Source organism: Acomys russatus, chromosome 13 (genome assembly GCF_903995435.1).
Source record: "Acomys russatus chromosome 13, mAcoRus1.1, whole genome shotgun sequence".
Lineage (NCBI taxonomy): Eukaryota > Metazoa > Chordata > Mammalia > Rodentia > Muridae > Acomys > Acomys russatus.
Genome location: NC_067149.1, coordinates 53,103,473 through 53,121,021, shown reverse-complemented (window position 1 = coordinate 53,121,021; position 17,549 = coordinate 53,103,473). Strand labels below are relative to the sequence as shown.

The following is a 17,549-nucleotide window of genomic DNA, read 5'->3' as shown; positions in this document are numbered from 1 at the left end:
CATGGTGTGCACAAGTAATGCATGGCGGTCCATAAAATATGTCACGTGTAGTAAGGTTGATCTGCTGTGGATTTAATTTGTCACTGCACGACTGGGGAAATGAAGCAGCCGTAGTGACCCACCAGAGCCTCTCTATCCTCCTCTAAGATGCTCCAACTCCAGAGGCTCCAGGGGAAGAGGCCCTTAGCATGACATTTAAGGGCATGAAAACGTGCTGTGCAGTGCGTGTGTAGTCGGTGGCAGAGCATCAGGGCTTAGCTGGCCGGCTTCTGCTCCAAAGGGTCAAGTAAGTGAAAGGCAAAGGGTTGGATCTCCAAGGGAAAGTAGTGACAGAGATAATAACAGTAATAATGACACATATACAGTATCAACGGGAACATCTTAAGTTGCATCTTTTAATATTAACAGAGCCACTGGTGCCACCCTCGCATTTCATTGGTCCACACAATGGAAACCGTACATACGTGGCCACTCTAGGAAATATTTAAAGTGAGCCTTGGGTCCCAGAATTTTTGACTTTTCAGCTCTGCCTCATTGCATAGGGGTAGATCTGCTTTGTTTTTATATGACTTCTTGCTAGCTGCTAGCTAAGAAGGAAAGTGGTTGACGAATTCTAGGCCTCAAGTGGGAGTTTCACCACTGAAGCCCTGCAAGGCACTTTGAAAGAGCCAGGTTCACATACTCAATTCTGACTCAACCTCCCTGGCAAGACCCATGGATTCTGTTGACCAGCTTTGGACAACGAGACTCACCCTCCCTCCACGGAGCCCTGCTTCCCTGGGTGCTGAGCTACATCTGGGTAAATTATCACATTCATCACGGAAAGCCTGGGAGCTGGGAGAGGAGCTGCTGGGTGTCCTTAGTTTAAAACTGAGGAAACAATGACCCAGAAGAGTTATGCAATGTTACTAAGACTGGATTTACAGCACTTATCCGGAGGCAGCCAAGGCACTGGTCCCAGGGAGGAGCTTAAGGTGTGGAGCAGACTTAGTGGGGCTGGAGTGATGATGAGCAGGTCCGGCTTGAGCTGGTCCCCAAGCAACGGAGGCATGAGGTTAATGAAGTTCTAAGGAGGGAATCATGGTGCGGCAGAAACAGCAACTTCTCCAGCTCAGAGATAAGGCATCAGGTCCCAGGACTCACAGTGAGAACATTCTGTACATAGCCCAGAGCTCAGCCATGCCCACAGGTCCGCCCTAAGCCTTCCTTGTGCTACCCTTAAGAGAGCAGTTATTTTCGCAGTGATCTCGGATCTTTCTTACCTGAAAAGTGAACTCCTGGCTTCAGAAGATCCAGACTCGCCAAATGAAGGCTGCTCCTGTTGGTTCCAAAGAGAACAACACTGGCAAGGGCCATCTTCCCCCATTGCTGGCGCATTCTTGGAAAGAGATAAAGGTAGAATATTTCATTTCTCAATGGGGGTCACCCACTACTTTGATCTCCTTCCTCCTTCCAGAACCAGCCTCCCTCTTCTCACCAGTGATAAGGGTCTAACCCGTAAGGGTCTGGGCGAGCTTTTCAGAAAAGTGGCACTCTGCACACTACAGAGACCAGCATGCTAATCAAAAATGATGCCCCAATATGCGGTGTCCATGGAGAAGAGATCCTGCCCTTAAGCTCAGTAGCCAGCGCCAATGTGCACTTATCCATCTCCTCCTCAGGAGCTGGCACATCATCCCCTTTATCCTCTTTCTGCTCAACCTGGGTTCCTACTCTTCCTCCCAGTGGGGTACCATTTGTTTTTGTTTTGTTTTGTTGGGGTTTTTTTTTTGTTTGTTTGTTTGGTTGGTTGGTTTTTTGAGACAAGGTTTCTCTGTGTAGCCTTGACTGTCCTGGACTCACTTTATAGACCAGGCTGGCCTTGAACTTACAGCGATCCACCTGCATCTGCCTCCCAAGTGCTGGGATTAAAGGTGGCCGCCACCACCGCCCAGCTGTTTGTTTGTTTTTAAACAGGCTCTCTCTAAACTTCTTACCATCAAGCTGCAAATTTTATGCTATCTTCTCACTGTTTTTACTTCTGCCCGAGACTCTAACCCAAGGCTGCCTAAGACAGCTGAGGAAGCAGAAGTTGAAATTAGGAAACTCTGGGGGAAAAGAAGGTTGCAAAGGGATTGGAGAGTGTTGGCTGCTGTTGTTCGGGACCTGTGTCTGGTTCCTAGTCCCTACATCAGGCAGCTCACAACTGTCTGAAAGTCCAGCTGCAGAGACACAATTTCCTCTCCTAGCCTTCAGGGGCATACACATTTATATGTACATAACCATGCCCATACGCATAATTAAAAACAAAACAAAACCATGCAGGATGTGGTGGTGCACAGCTATAATCCCAGCACATGCGGAGGCAGAAGCAGGCAGATCTCTGTGAGTTCCAGGCCAGCCTGGTCTACAAAGCCAGTCCAGGACAGACAAAACTACAGAGAGAAACCCTCTCTTGAAAAACCAAACAAAAAGCCAACCAAACAAAAAAACCCAATTTAAAACAAACAAAAAAAAAACAAAAATAAAAAATAAAAAAAGCAAAAAACAAAAACAGACAAACAACAACAAAAGAATAAAATAACATTTCAAAATAAGACAGTTTCAACACCTGTTTATAGAGCTGTGACAGGGTAGACACGGCATGGTACCAACAGTATCATTGCTGACCTACCAAATAAGTCCTGGTCATCACGCGAGCATCCAGGATTCCCTTCACCTCCTCCTTCTCATTTTCAGTAGCCTGTTTGTTCTTGTCCATGATGTCCAAGCTGGGAAACACTGGAGAACATGCATTTATCCATAAATTTTAAAAATCTTAAATCCTTCTGGCAATGGTCAAAGAGACACCTTGTTAGTGGAGGTGTTCTTACATCAGTCAGGGCAGAGCAGATGGCAGTCCTTAGATCATCCTACCTTGATGCCTGGCTTAGTGGCCAAAGCTGTATTATGCCTAGGACTCATAAAAATCAAATCAAATCAAATCAAATTCAGGCAGCACAGAAAGGGAGGAGGAAGACAGACAGACCTATGTTCTGCATGCCATGCAGCGAGGGTGGGGAAAGACGCCCACAGACCCTACCTACCCTCTGTCCCTTGGCACAGGCAGGCCACAGACACACGAATCTCTGCAGACTACTATGCAGTGCTGCTTGGAAGGAGGAAGACAAACAGAGACCCGTGGGCTGCCCAGCCACCCACAGACCTGGCCTCTAGCACCTGGCATAGGTAGGTCATAGACACCTGCTTACCAGGGGCCACCAGCCTCATGGCTGGCCTCTAGCGGGAACCACCACAATGTGGGTATGTGGTGATCAAATGGGACAGAAAGAAGTGCAGCAGCTTGAGTGTTATGAAGAGAGATGGAGCCAGAGGCTCGAGGATGGAGAGAAATAGCCTATTTTGAGTGGCCAGCCCCACCACCTGCAGCCATGGTGAAGTCCCAGCCCAAGCTGCCACTGATGCCTATGTCTGGGTCTGTGGCTACCCAGCAGCAAGAGCCACTGTCAATATGTATGGCTCATATTACCACTAGGGAACATGGGAACATTCCTGGGGGGGGGCAGTTGCTGGGGAGCACTTGGGTGTCCAGGGGTTGTTCAGAACTGCCCCCCCCACAGCGGCTGCAGTGCTCTGAAGAGCTGACCCCACATTTCACTAGTGGCAGCACTCAGGAGAGCAGGTACTGCACCTTGCCTAGGCAGTACAGTGGAGCTGGGCCGGGTGGCAGGGATATAGATGAGTAGACCCAAGGAGAGCGTGTGTGGGCCAGAGGGGGGGGGGGAGAGCTGGCATCGCCACTCATCTGTTGTGAAGTGGCATGAGTGCAAGTGCAATGAGCCCCTGTCCCTTCTTCCTGCTTAGGAGAGCTAGCCCTGGCCCCATAGGTTGCAGCATTCCAAAAGAGCACCTTGTCTGAGCTGCACAGTAGAGCTGGCCGAGGGCAGGGGGCATGAGCAAGGAAGAGCTGGCCCCACCACTGTCTGCTGTAAGGTGGCACGGGTGTGTGGGTGTCAGGAGTGATGCCCTCCATCCTTCAACCCTCCTCACCTGTGGCAGTTGGAAGAGCTGGCCCCATGGGCATGAGTGGAAAAGCCAGCCCTACTCCCTCAGTGGCTGTAGCACTTGGGAGAGTGGGCCCTTGTCATCACAGTGGAGTTTGCCCTGATGACGAAGGCACAGGACAGCTGGTCCCTAGGGTACAAGAGTGAGAGAGCTGGCCCAGCTCCTCAAAGGCTGCATCACTTGGGAGAGTGATCCCTGCGCCTTGACTGGATAGCACAGCGGGGCTAGCTCTGGAGGCCTGGGTGCAAACGAGCCAGCCCCCCGGGCATGAGAGCAGGAGAGCTGACCCTGCCTCCTGCTAAAGGTGGCATTGGGTGGCTTAGCTGGAGCAGTGCCGGAGAGCTGCCTCTGACGGTGCAGGTGTGAGAAAGCTGGCAGGCTGACCAACTTAGCTACCACCATGCCCGGGTCCAAGGCTTTGAGTTAGCCTACCCCCAAATCTACTCCATCTACGAATTCCTGAAGCATGTGAAAAGGCAAGGCGTACAAAACCAAAGCTGTAGAATCTCTATGACCCAGGGCAATAACTGGAAGGGGTCCCAGTGAGGAGCCAGTATTGATGATGTCACAGAAGCCAGAGATCTCGGACCAGACCACTGACTCATTGCAATGAACAGTTGCAAGTGAAGATGCGGGAACAGAGGGATATAGTATGGGACACACTGTGACACACTACAGCTTCCATCATGAGATGTTTTCTATGCTTTTTTTTTTTTTTAGATTTTGATTTTGGTTGTGTGTGTGTGTGTGTTTTATTTTAGGGGTGAGGTGGCAAGGGTGAAGGGTGGATATGAGGGGACAGGGAGATGCACAGGACTGAGATACAAGATGTGAAACTCAAAGAAATAATGTTTAAAAATATGTACATCTTTTTGTTTGTTTGTTTTTCAAGACAGGGTTTCTCTGTGTAGCCTTGGGCGTCTGGGAGCTCTCTTTGTAGACCTGACTAGCCTCGAACTCACAGAGATCTTCTTGCCTCTGCCTCTGCCTCTGCCTCTGCCTCTGCCTCTGCCTCCCGAGTGTTGGGATTAAAGGCGTCCACCACCATGTCCAGCTAAATCTTAAAGACTGTGACTAAAATTAAAGATGGCCCCCTCTCTCACTTCTTCCCCTCCCCCAGTAAAACACACACACACACACACACACACACACACACACACACACACACACATATACACACACACACACCAAACAACCCTAAGAGAGAGGGAAAATGTAATACAAACTGGACAACGATCATGGTCTTCAGCTAAGCAGGTGAGTGAATAACTGTCCTGGGATCCAGCCTGCTCATCTACAAAACCAGGAGCAGATAAGATCATCTTAGTTTCCATCCAATTCTGAGATTCTGTGAACGCTGTCTCCCCTTCCAATTAATGCCACAGTAACTCTTTTGGCAGAAAAATGTAATTATATCTTAGGAAAATGTTCATAGGGCTAGTGTGACATGAAAATGGAAAGTAAGGAAAGAGATGAGTTGGCTTCAAGCACTTAAACCCTGTCTTGTCATACAGCAGTGGATGGAATTAAGCCAAGGAATTGGAAAAAAAAAAAGCTTTGGTACACACAAAGATGCTTTTCCGTCTAATTGGCAGCTTTGTGTTCTGTGCCTATATGTTTACAGTTGCTAGGTCTTACAGGATGATTTTTCTTTCTATCAGTGTAAAACGCTCTTTCCTGTAGGAAAGTCTATTTTGTCTGGCATAAGTATAGCCATTCCAACTCTTCTCTGTTTGTATGTGTATATTTTTCCATCTTTTAAACGTTTTTTTAAAATGATACTGGGAATTGAGCCCACAAGCTCATGAATACAGTCTAGCACTGCTGGACTACATTTCCAGTCTCCAACTTTTCACTTTAAACTTACTTTTCTTGGCATCAAAAGTATTTCCCTGACAAAGAGCACATCATATCTGAAGCATGTTTTGTTTACCTCTGTTTTCTTTTGAATACAGTGTTTAGTCCATTTATAGTTAATGTAATTATTATTAAGGCAGGATTTATGTTTGCCTTTTGTCCTATCATTCTTAGAAATGGTGATTTTTTTCTTTTCCCCACCAGAGTTTTATTTTATGTTTAACAGATATTATATAGCATTTGAATTATCTAATAATTTAATTTCATAGATGTATTTTAGTTGTTTTCTTCCCAGATACTCTTGGCATTACCATTAAGATCCTACAACAACATAGCATGAAGCAATTCTAACTTAACATTAGCATTAAAAACTTTACACCAGTGCAGCACTTTCTCTTCTCTTCTGTGCTGTTATTATACAAATTACATCTTTATACATTATACCATCAAAGGTATTTTATAAATACCAATTAAGTCCGTAGAAAATGTTTCTATAAAAGAAAAATCTACATACATATGTTATTTTTATTTGCTTACAAAATTACATGTTGGTGTCTTTGTTTATTTGTGTGGATTTGAATTACTGACTAGTGTCCTCTCATTAAAGCTACAAGAGCTCTCGATGTTTAGCCCCTCTCTCCCTTCCCACCTGTGCTAGACATTTACTATAGCACCTCTTTGTGTGCCAACAAAGTGTGTTATCACTAACCCACTCTTCTAGCTTCCAGCTGGCATTTTATATAGGTAGATCTGCTAGCAATACAATCGGTCAGTTTTTGTTTAGCTGGAAATACCTTAATTTCTCCTCTACTTTTTATTTATGCCCACATTTGTGTGTGGTGTGTGAGTTCATCACATGTGAGCACAATTGTGTGTACATGTATGTGAGACCAAAGGATGGTATCAGGTGTCTTCCTCAATCTCTCTCTACCCTCTACACTGAGGTATTATCCCTCACTTGCCCACCCCACCCTTGCCTGGGTAACCATTGGTGCCCTGCATTTCCTTAATTGATTTTCCTCTACCAATTGTGTGGAATCTATGTTCTTGGTTATCTATAAACTCCGAAGAATTGTCTGGTTTCTTTGTGTTTGGGTTATGCTCAATTATTTAAGTAGTGTGAAGTAATATGTCTCCTACCTTTTTGGAGGGACTTTATGTTTGTTGCAGTGTGCCTTCGGCAATCTGGTATGCTGTTTAAGGGTTTGGTTTCACTGTCCCTTGTGTCCTCAGCTGAAAAGGTGAGTGCCTGCTTAAGCTTTCCCACAGCGTAGACGTAGCCAGTCATGTGGCCTTCCACATCCTTGGAAGTACTTCAGGCTCAGTGGCTAAGAACGCTGACTGCTCTTGCAGAGGACCCAGATTCAGTTCCCAGGACCTGCATGGTCCTTCAGGCCCTCTGTAACTCAAGTTTCTAGGGTTCTCATGCCCTCTTCTAACCTTCCAGGGGACCAGGCACACCCGTGCTGCACATGCACACAAGGAAAACCCTTGTACATATAAAATAAATAATACATCTTTAGAAAGAAAGAAACGAGTTATCTTCGCCGAACTCTGTACAGACAGCACACATGCCAGCCAGCTTTCCAGCCCTGGGATTAACATCTAAGTGGGTCAGTTTAAAGAAGGCAGGTTTCCTCATCGTTTCTGAGGACTCTGCCTGTGACCCTTTGTTCCCAGTGCTTTTGGCTCTGTGATGAGGCAGTGTGTGTCTTGGTATTCAAGGTGGCCAAGAAGGAGGAGGGGCTAAGTAACTGGGACCCTAATACAGCCCTCACGGGGTCCCTTTCAGTGACCTAACTTCTGTCCCCTAAGTTTCACTATACTCCGTTTTTACCACTGTCTGGGACCAAACCTTCAATATATCTGTAGGGGAGCAATCAGCATTCAGACTACATGGGGTCAACAAGATGGCTGAGTGAGCACCTGCTGCTGAGCCTGATGGCCTGAGTTCGATCCCCAGGAGTCCCACGATGGAAGGTGAGAACCAACTCCATGAGTTTCCTCTGATGTCCTCACAAATACTTTAGCATGTATTCCCCCTTTCCCAAAACGCAATAAAAAATGTAACAAATTGAAAACCTAAACTTCAGCGGCTCATCCCCTTTATAATAATAATAATAATAATAATAATAATAATAATAATAATAATAATAATAACAATAACAATAAATGTCTGCTTCCTATCAGTCCTAACTGATGTCACCCAGGCAGTTGATGTATTAAAGAGTAGGCCAATGGGTATTTTGGACAAATACACTGGCATAGGGCTGTTTGCCCAGAGCAGGAGCTGAATGAGACCAAATAAAGAAAGTCTCTACCGGAGAACTGCCACATAAAGTCAGCAGCTTAAAAAAAAAAGGGTGGGGAGGCCTAGTGGCACTCGAAGAAAGAATAAGCAGGCTACTAAGATGAGCCTTGATAGCCTATGACCATAAAGTGGAGGAGGAGGTCCCCCTCGTTCACAGACCTAGGGGAGGGGAATAGGGTGAGAGTGGGAGGGAGGGAGGAACAGGAGGATACAAGTGATGGGATAATAATTGAGCTGTAATCTGAATAAATTAATTAAATAAAAAAAATTTAAAAAGGTTAAAAAAAAAAATGGTGGGAGAGGGAATAGGACAAAGGTAAGCACACACAGAGGCGAAAGTCCCGGGCAGTGGAGGAAACACCAGGAAAGCAGAAGTGAGCGATGAGAAGTGGCCAAGGTCAGGCAGGGGGGTAGTGGGGGGGGGTTGGGGGTGGGGGTAGTAGGGGGTGGAGGGTGGGGAAGGTGCGGGGGTGGGGGGAGTCGCCAACAGAGCAGCACAGACACAGGAAGAAATGAGAGAGCTGGGGAACCGATGGCAAAGCTGTTGACATAAAGACAGCCTGCGTGGGGCCTGAAAGCCTGTTTTTCCAGGTAGGTGGGCTGCCCTGTCAGCTCTGCCACTGCTGGGAGGAGTGGAGGGTGAGAGCAACGGCCAGACACTTGCTGGTGCTGGCTTTCTAAGGACTTAGTGCTTCCTCAGCTTGAGTTGGTTACACACAACCTATGTCATTCTAAAACACACTGCGTCTTAGCCTTACGGTCTGTTACACAGACCCCTCCTTAACAACTTCAACACCGTAAAAAAAACATTTGTGAGATGGGATGGCATCATCAAATGAATCATCACAATAAATATTAAGTTATTAAAATACATGGTGTTTCTCCATAAACTACTCACCTTGCTTTGGAAAACACCGGAGTGGATGTTTAAGACCCTCTGTACTTCGAGAATGGTGTGTGTTCTACTCAAAGTAAGGGCATCCCGTGGCACCTGTCAGTGAAGGGTGTGTGCCTCAAGACGCTAGAATGGATGGGCTTGAGATTAAATGACATGGGCAGCGGCCACTGAGTCACTAGCCATGGTGATGGTGAACAGAGGACAGGGACAGCCCAGAGCTGAGATCATCATGGAACAGAGATCCATCCCAGACCCTCAGGTCTGGAAGGAAGTAACACAGTAAAACTCAACAGTGCAACAAGCCCCACTGAGTTCTAGCTCAAGACGTCTTCTATGTGATGTACCATGTAAGCATCCTATCTGCCTTTACTCCTTACAACTCTTCCTGGAAGGCATTATCTTATTTTGTAGATGGGGAAACTACGGTTCTCTACAAATCAATGCCTCATCAATTCATGACCTCCAAATATGTTCCTGTGGGCCCCTTTCCTGTTACTGTAGATAGCTCCACATGCTGGGATGAGTTTTGCATCAGGAGCGTGTTAAAGGTGCAGAAGTATGACATACGTGTGTGTGTGTGTGTGCGCACACACACACATGCATCTGGGAATTTTGCTTCCCGTTCCTCCCAGGCCCACCTTTCGACCCTTGCACCCCCCCCTCCCAAATAAAAACCACCAAATCCAACTTTTGACAGGAGCCTTAAAGAAAACTGACTCTTTCCCCACCCCACCCCTGAAGCCCGCCTTGACAATGGCAGAGTGGGTCATGAACTGGTGGCAGCTCAGATCTCAAAAATACCCCAGTGGCAGGAAGGATCTCAAACATCAACATGGCCTTTGCCGGCAGCACAGGCCCTGGACACCAACATGCCTTATTCCAGAAAACAGACCATTCCTCATCTCCGATATTTATGGTTGCTCAGAGTCAGGGTGATTGTGCAATTGGGCTGTGTGTCCGTGACTGGGGGGAGGGGGCAGGACCTATGGAGCTCTAAGGTATTGTATACAGATCGGCCCTGCACTGGCTGCCCCACTGGGCTTGCAGCCCTAAGGCAGCACTGTGGCTCCACTCTCCTCTCTGCAACAGGGCAGTGGCTGCAGCGGCTCCACTGTGGGTTGAGCCGCAGCACTGGCTTAGTGGGTAGCAACAGGGCAAGGTGGGCCTCCTAGCAGCTGGAAGGCCAGCCCTCTTCCGTCAAGGAAATGCTTCTTCTTTGTCTGCCACAGCCCTGCTCCCTTACCTGTCACCACAGAATTCTACTTCTCTCTACCATCCCACCATCCTCTTTTCCAATTCTATGAGTCTATTTTTTAAAAGCATCTTCCGATAAGACCTGCCTCTATTATTATTATCATCATCATCACTATTATTGTTGTTGTTATTATTATTATTATTATTATTATTATTATTATTATTATTATTGAAATATTGTGCAGTCTATAGGCTGCATCCTCCACCACTGTGCCTCCCCTTGAAGCATCCATCAAAAGTATGACTCTTAATGAGACCCCAGTTTTGTTCTCTGGGGCCACAGACCACAGAAGGAGTAAGACGATGCATAGTTGAGTCCAACCCATTTATAATACGCAAATGGGTGTGATCTTATGTTTCATTTTTGAAACTAGCCTGGGCAAAATGGCAGAGTCATCTCTTCCTGTATAGTAGTTTATTCGGTGGCAATGAAAGCTGAGCCGTCCAGGAACACAAGGCCGGGGAGGCAACAACAGCGGCTCATGTTTTCTGCCGTTGTCTTCATGGCCTATGGGTTCTGAGCATCACTTCAGCCCCCCCCCCCCTTTCCACTAGCTGCACATTAGGAAGGACACACACTAAGATGGATACCAGTGAAGAGGCCGAATCCCGAGCAGGGCGGTCTGAGGGCAAGGGGAAAATGATGAGGGGCGAAAGAGAAGTTGACGAAGGACCTGCACCCACAAGTGCCTGGGTCAACTGAAAGTCTAAAGTAGGAGTGTGTCTTGTTCTGCCACATTTTCATGACAAAAGGAAGCCCTTGTGCATTAAAAAAAACTGTCAGGCAGAAGAATCTGTGAGGTGTGCAGTGAGTGAAGGCGCTTGCTGCCAAGTCTGATGACTATGTCCACTTCGCCCTCATGGTGGAAGGAGAGAGCTGCTAACTCCCACAGGCTGTCCTTGAATCTCGACTCGTGTATCACAGCAAGTGCATGCTGACATACAGGCTCACGTGTGTACAAGAGTATGAGCACACACAGAAGTGCGTGTGCATGCACGCGCGCACACGAATGAACGAATAAATGAATAATAAATGGGATTAAAACTATTTTTTGATTGTCAAGAAGTTGGAGGCTTCCATTTCTGCATAGCTCTGTGACCTTTGGTAAATCACTTCCCACACCTCTGTAGCCGAACGTCACATAGTTCTTGGGAAGAAGCTGCAAAAACGAAGCAGCCAGCCCAGGGCTCAGCATGCAGTAAGCACATGCACACAGGTTCTAACTCTGGCTTTGCAGGAAGTATCCTCTGTCATCAAAAAAAAAAAAAAAAGAATCACCGCTCAGAACTGCTCTATCACAGGATCCTCTCCCAGGACTTGAGCTCCTCCTCAGAGGGAGATGTTCCGTCACTGATGGGTGTCTGGAATGCTCTAAAGAGCTTCCACATGACAGACTGGAATATGATGTAAGATACCCCTAAAATGCTCTGATCGGTCCCAAGTCAGCTACAGGCTGCACAGAGCTGTATTTTGTGTGAGAGATGAGTGCTCCCCAAGGCTCCTTCATGATTAAAGTCTTTGTCCCTACACGAGTGCTCTTGGGAAAATTCAGACTAGAAGAAAGCTCTTAGGCTACTAGTGTGGGGGTAGGGCACGTTCTTGTAAGACACTGTGAGGTTCATTCTCATATTTTCATATTTCCTCCCTCTATTGGCGGTGTAAGCTCTTCCACACACAGTCTCCCAAGGCCATGCTGCCGCTAGCAAAGATAAAAGCAAGAGAGCTGCCTAATCTGAGCCTCTGACATTCCAAAACCATGAGCCAAACAGCCCCTTCTCTTTACTTACAAAACAAGCTGCCTCCGGCATTTCGTTACAGTGATGGGGACCTAATTAACTGCAACGGCAGATGGGGATTAGCACACCTCCCCTGACCCCTGATCAGTGCTCTTTCCATGACCCTGTGACTCCAAAGAAATCATGTAGAGAACTGTTTAGAAACTACACCAAATGCAATGATTTATCTAGCACACGTCTCTCTTTTTAAGTAGCCACACCGAAAAGGGCCATGTCAACACATAATTTTGTAATTCTAGGAACTTGTATCTCGCTGGCTTTCACTAGAGTGCAGAGCACCCAAACAAATGGAGTTTCTGATATATTCATAGCATCAAAATTGAATGAGAAAACCCGGGGCCCAGCCAACAGAGTTTCCTTTGCGTGCTGCTAGATACCGAGGCATGCCAGAAAGCAAGGAGGGTCCTGTCTAGATATTGCAACTTGGTGGAATCTGTGCTGTTCTTTTGCAACCAATGGACCTGATGCCATATGAGTTGCATGTAGGCTCACAGGGGCCGTGAACTGTGCCACTTAACCGCCTGGACGAGGATCTTCAATTCAGAGCCGGCTCCAAAACAAGTATATATGTTCTGACGGGTTCTGTCTGAATTAGGCAGGATTTCTTTAATATTTTATTCCATATAGTCTTATCCTATTCTTATACTCGACATGCCTTTAAACTTTTATTTTAGTCTAGTGGCTGGGGACTAGACAGACACCATTGCCCATTGCCCATCAGCTGACAACACATAAAAGGAGGAGGAGGAAGAGAAAAGAGGAGGAGGAGGAGGAGGAGGAGGAGGAGAAAGAAGAAGAAGAAGAAGAAGAAGAAGAAGAAGAAGAAGAAGAAGAAGAAGAAGAAGAAGAAGAAGAAGAAATGAATGAAAAGAGTCCAGATGTCAAATGAGGTAAAAGTCTTCCAATTAGTGAGGGAGTACCATTTAAAGTCTTTATATGAAAGATAGGATGGGCAAAAGATAGTGTGTGGGTTTGAATCCTTTTTTGATGGTGATGGCAAGACAGCCAATGGTGCCGTTAGAAGATGTAGAATGAAAGAGGAGCTCAAAGATTGCTTATCACAACCAGCTGATTCTGTGGATGGGCAAACTCAGTCTCGGGATCAGAGACACCAACCCTTGGGTGACATGGCACACCAGGAGCCACAATGGGAGACCTCTGACTTCTGAGGACTGTTTCTCTTGAATACTGCCAAGGACAAGTACAATATTCTGGTGACACTCAAGCCACCAAGATTGTCTACAAGGCTGGAAGACCACTGGGTGGTCTTCCAGAGGACCTGGATTCAACTCCCAGTACCCACAGGACAGCTCACAAGTGTCTGTGACTCCAATTTCAGGAGGTCTGACACTCTCACACAGGCAAACATACAGGCAAAGCACCAATGCACATGACATAAAAATAAATAAAAATTTAAAAAGACTGTCTACTATATATTTGGCTGTGTCTGGGTATGGCAGGATGAGTTACTTTAACCTCAGGTCACCTCCCCCTAAAAGGAGTGACACACGGACCACTGCCCTGGGAGCTGCCAGAAGAAGCAGATACTTTGAGACACACAGCCACCCACCAAAAACGGGTGCTCACAGAATGAGGGGCCAAGGACACAGGTGCATCTTTAACTAGTTTCAAAGGACTCTGCTAGACAACCAATGAGTTTACCTCATTTAAGTTCTCCGAGCCTAGTCCCTTGCTGTATCCCTAATAGATTACAAATTAAGAACACAGCTAAGAACATGTTTTCTGAATGGAATTTTAAAAACACTGTGTAACCCAGGTAACAGCTCCTGGGCTCAGTCCACAGAGAAGACACCACATCTCCCTGCTTTGACTTTACTTGGGTCATCACGGAGCCTCGCTCTTAGCCCTTTGACCTATAGTTTCATTCTTATATTTACTCAGGGATTTGCACATGTCAGAAAAACACTCCATGAAACAGAGCTACTCTCGAACCCAGATCTTATTATTAAAAAACAAAACAAAACAAAACAAAACAACAACAACAACAACAACAAAACCCAACCAAACAAAACAAGACCAAAATGCTCATTTATCTGGTAATGCCAATTCTTCCCTACACGTAACCAGTAGGGGATGGGGTCACTGCTTGGCTTCAGGACTTTATCAGTCAATTCTTTTTCCTTCATATCATCAAACACATTTATTGAGTGATTATCAGCTGTATGCCCATTATGTCTTCCATACCTAGTTCAGCTTTTGGAAGGATTCAATTTTAAGCAAATAAGTGAAGTGCAAAAGCCAGATGCATGGAACTCTCCACACAGTCAACTCATCCATTAAGACCACTTAAGTTCTGCCTTACAGGTCCAAATCATGCCCCCGACACGCCCCACTGTATTTGCACATTGACCCGTGATGTTATCAGTCCAGCACATATGTGATCTCTCAGCATGAATAAGCCTGGCAGATGCTATATAGAGTTTCAACAGTAAACTCCTGAACACGGAGGCATATTTGATGACTGCCCAAAAACCTCAGGACATCCAGCCCTAAGCAAGACGGCATCTAATCTATGGTCCAGATCAATGTTTGTCTTCCGCTGAGTGAAACACACAGTGTGCCAAGCAGTCTTCAGTGACTGGAAGGGAGGTCTGACTCTGGTTTCTGGAGGTAAGTATGGTTTTCATCTCAACTGTAGCAAATTTCACGAGCGTTCCATTCCCGACTCACTTAGATCATTTGCTAGATGACATAAAATCGCTGGTAATTATACTACAAAGGGTAATTATGTGAACGTTTCTTGTACCGAAGTAAGTAAATCGGAGCCTTATTCAATATTCTGCTAAGGAAATTTTAAATTAAACACACTAGTTTGTTCCCAAAAGGAAACAGAAGAATTATTTTCAGGAGGGAGTAGGGAGCAGGAAAGCCAGTTCTTCATTGGTTTATCATCAGACAGCGGGGACCACGGGCAGAGCCTGACACAACTAAAGGTCCTCAGGTAAATGTTGTGAGGGAGGACCCCACAGGTAGCCTGCATACTCAAGTCACAACGAAAGGGTCTGTTCACGAAGAACATTGGTTTTATTTTGTTGTTTGTTTTAAAAAGAATAAGGTCTCATGGTCCTGAGACAGTTAGTTGGTGGCCATTGGGATGCTAAGTGTAAGACAGTTGATAGGAAACCTCTTGTAAATTAACCCAATGCTTTGCTTCACAGCATCTTTTTGATACCAGGGTAGGGCTAGGGACCTGGTGTCGGCATTTCCCCATTGTACAGACTTGCTGTTATCAAGCAAATGGAAACGTGTGGGCATGACGAAGGAGCAAGGAATCTGGAAATAAGGCAGTTTTCTTATTCATTTAAAATTCTGTGTGGATTTTTTTTTTCTTCTTTCCTTTCCCCCTTCCTGTAGGTAGTGAGTGACTTACTTTCAAAAAATGTCAGAACTGAGTGTTTTAGGTGTGATGTCCCCCAAACAAAAGCCTAACTATCTGGTGATAATTTTGAAACAAAGAAGAAAGTAAAGTTTCCTGCACACACACAGTGCAAGGCTCCCTACTGTCCCTCATCTCCATGTCTGATGACTACTACACAGTGGGGCTTGAAGGAACTGCCTCTACAAGTCACAAAGACTCACTTGATTTGCAGCCCATAGGAGCACAGTGAAGAGTGGGATTTGAGACACCTGAGAGCAGAAACAAATTCGGATTTTTTTTTCTTTAATTTCATCCTCCATGTGAACCCCTCTGCTCCAGACTTGTTTGCTCAACACATAGACACTCACTGTGCCAAGGTCATGAAAAAGCAGATGCCCTGACTTAAAGCTGACATTCCTCATAGGGATCCAAGCTAGTGTGGGCTGCTTAGCACCCAGTCACAAACTGCACCCTTCCTGGACAGTTCCAAAACACAGTGTCTCTTCCTAAGACATACATTTTGAAGATTGTCAGACTTTGAAAACAACCAGTGCGAAACTCATCCTTTTTTTTTTTTTTTTTTTTTTTTTTAATGCTAGCAAAACCATACCAAGAAAATAATTTTAGAGATAAATTTCAACCTGCCTCTGGGGGTTGGGGGAAAGGAGGGAAAAGCTAAAAGCTCAAAAAGAAAATCATTGTTCCATTTTAAGAACTGAATTAATTGTGAAAAAGTTAAAGAATGAATCTAGTACGCTGTGGGATTGTGGGTAAAATGTGTTAACAAATGCAGACAGTCAGTCCCTATGTTTAGTGATTGAAAAATATAACAGAAAACAGATAGTATTTATGAGAATGTTTTATAAGGCTGCAATTTGGTTGTAGCTGATACATGGCTCAATAATTCAATAAAATCCAAGTGTTCAATAAGGGTGTCTTTTAGAGGGGAAGATGTTTGCATTTAAACAAAGGTAAAGTGTTTAGGAAACAAACAAAATTGATTTTTGCTTTAAAAAAAAAAAATCTGGTGGTGGTAGTGTTAAAGGTTTTAACAGATAATGTCCACAATTTAAAGTGTCAAATGAAATTGAACCAAAATGGAAAGGATATTTATCTTTTAGGTTCTTAAAACACTTCCTTTAGCACTTCTCTTTAATGCTTAATATTTACATAATTTTAATAATTTATGTTTAATAAATTATTCTGTTTTTCTCTCTTGTACACACAAAATAAATGCTCATCACATGTTGCCTAAAAGGAGCCATTCTTCAATAACGGTCCTTCATACTGAGCCTCAAAAGCAATTATTGACATTTTTATTAATTATAATTCCACTCCCGCCCCAACAGAAACACAATAAAGCTGCTTGGGTCAGACTAGCAAGCATTAAACGAAAATGAACCAAATAATAAGTTAAAAATAGAGAGAATGTGTTCAATCGAAGCAAGAAAGCGGTGCTCATAACCATTCTGTCTTCAGAATAGAAACCTTTCCAAGCCTCACCTCTGACTCAAACTGAAAACTCCCCTACTTTTGAAACAAATAATTCCACATCAAGTCCATTTCAAAGAGGCCCCTGGCTCCTCCCACAAGCCCCTTTACCTCAAAAATGTCAGAGCCGGGTGGTATTTTTCTCCCCAACACCCCCACTGCAGCTCCTTGCATGAGAGCATCTACTCATCCTAATTACCGTGGGCTCAAAAGATAATGACACATTTTAGTCCCCACGCCTCTAAACTGAAAGACTAAAAAGATTTTGTCCAAATTCAGGGGAAATGAAGGTGCGTGGGCTCACCCTGCATCTTTCAACGAGTACGGATGCCTCGTGGGTATCCAGCGAGTGGGCGGGGAGTGGCCCTGCACTTTCGCTCATCTCTCTGTGCTTCTCACAGGAGTGTTTATAGATAGGTTAGCTGTGGGTGCAGCAAAATCCGTGGGTGAATGTTCCCATGCGTCCCCAGGAGCTTCCGTGTGTCACCATCGTAGTAACTAACTAATTCAGCGGATGT

General features: G+C 45.3%; 1 non-coding gene across 1 annotated transcript; it reads left to right on the top strand.

Moving 5' to 3' along the window:
- The first annotated feature begins 2,802 nt into the window (after positions 1-2,802).
- LOC127197847 (small nucleolar RNA SNORA48) lies at positions 2,803-2,945 on the top strand. The gene has a single exon (XR_007831798.1). It is a non-coding gene; the product is annotated as a small nucleolar RNA SNORA48 (small nucleolar RNA).
- The last annotated feature ends 14,604 nt before the right edge of the window (positions 2,946-17,549 follow it).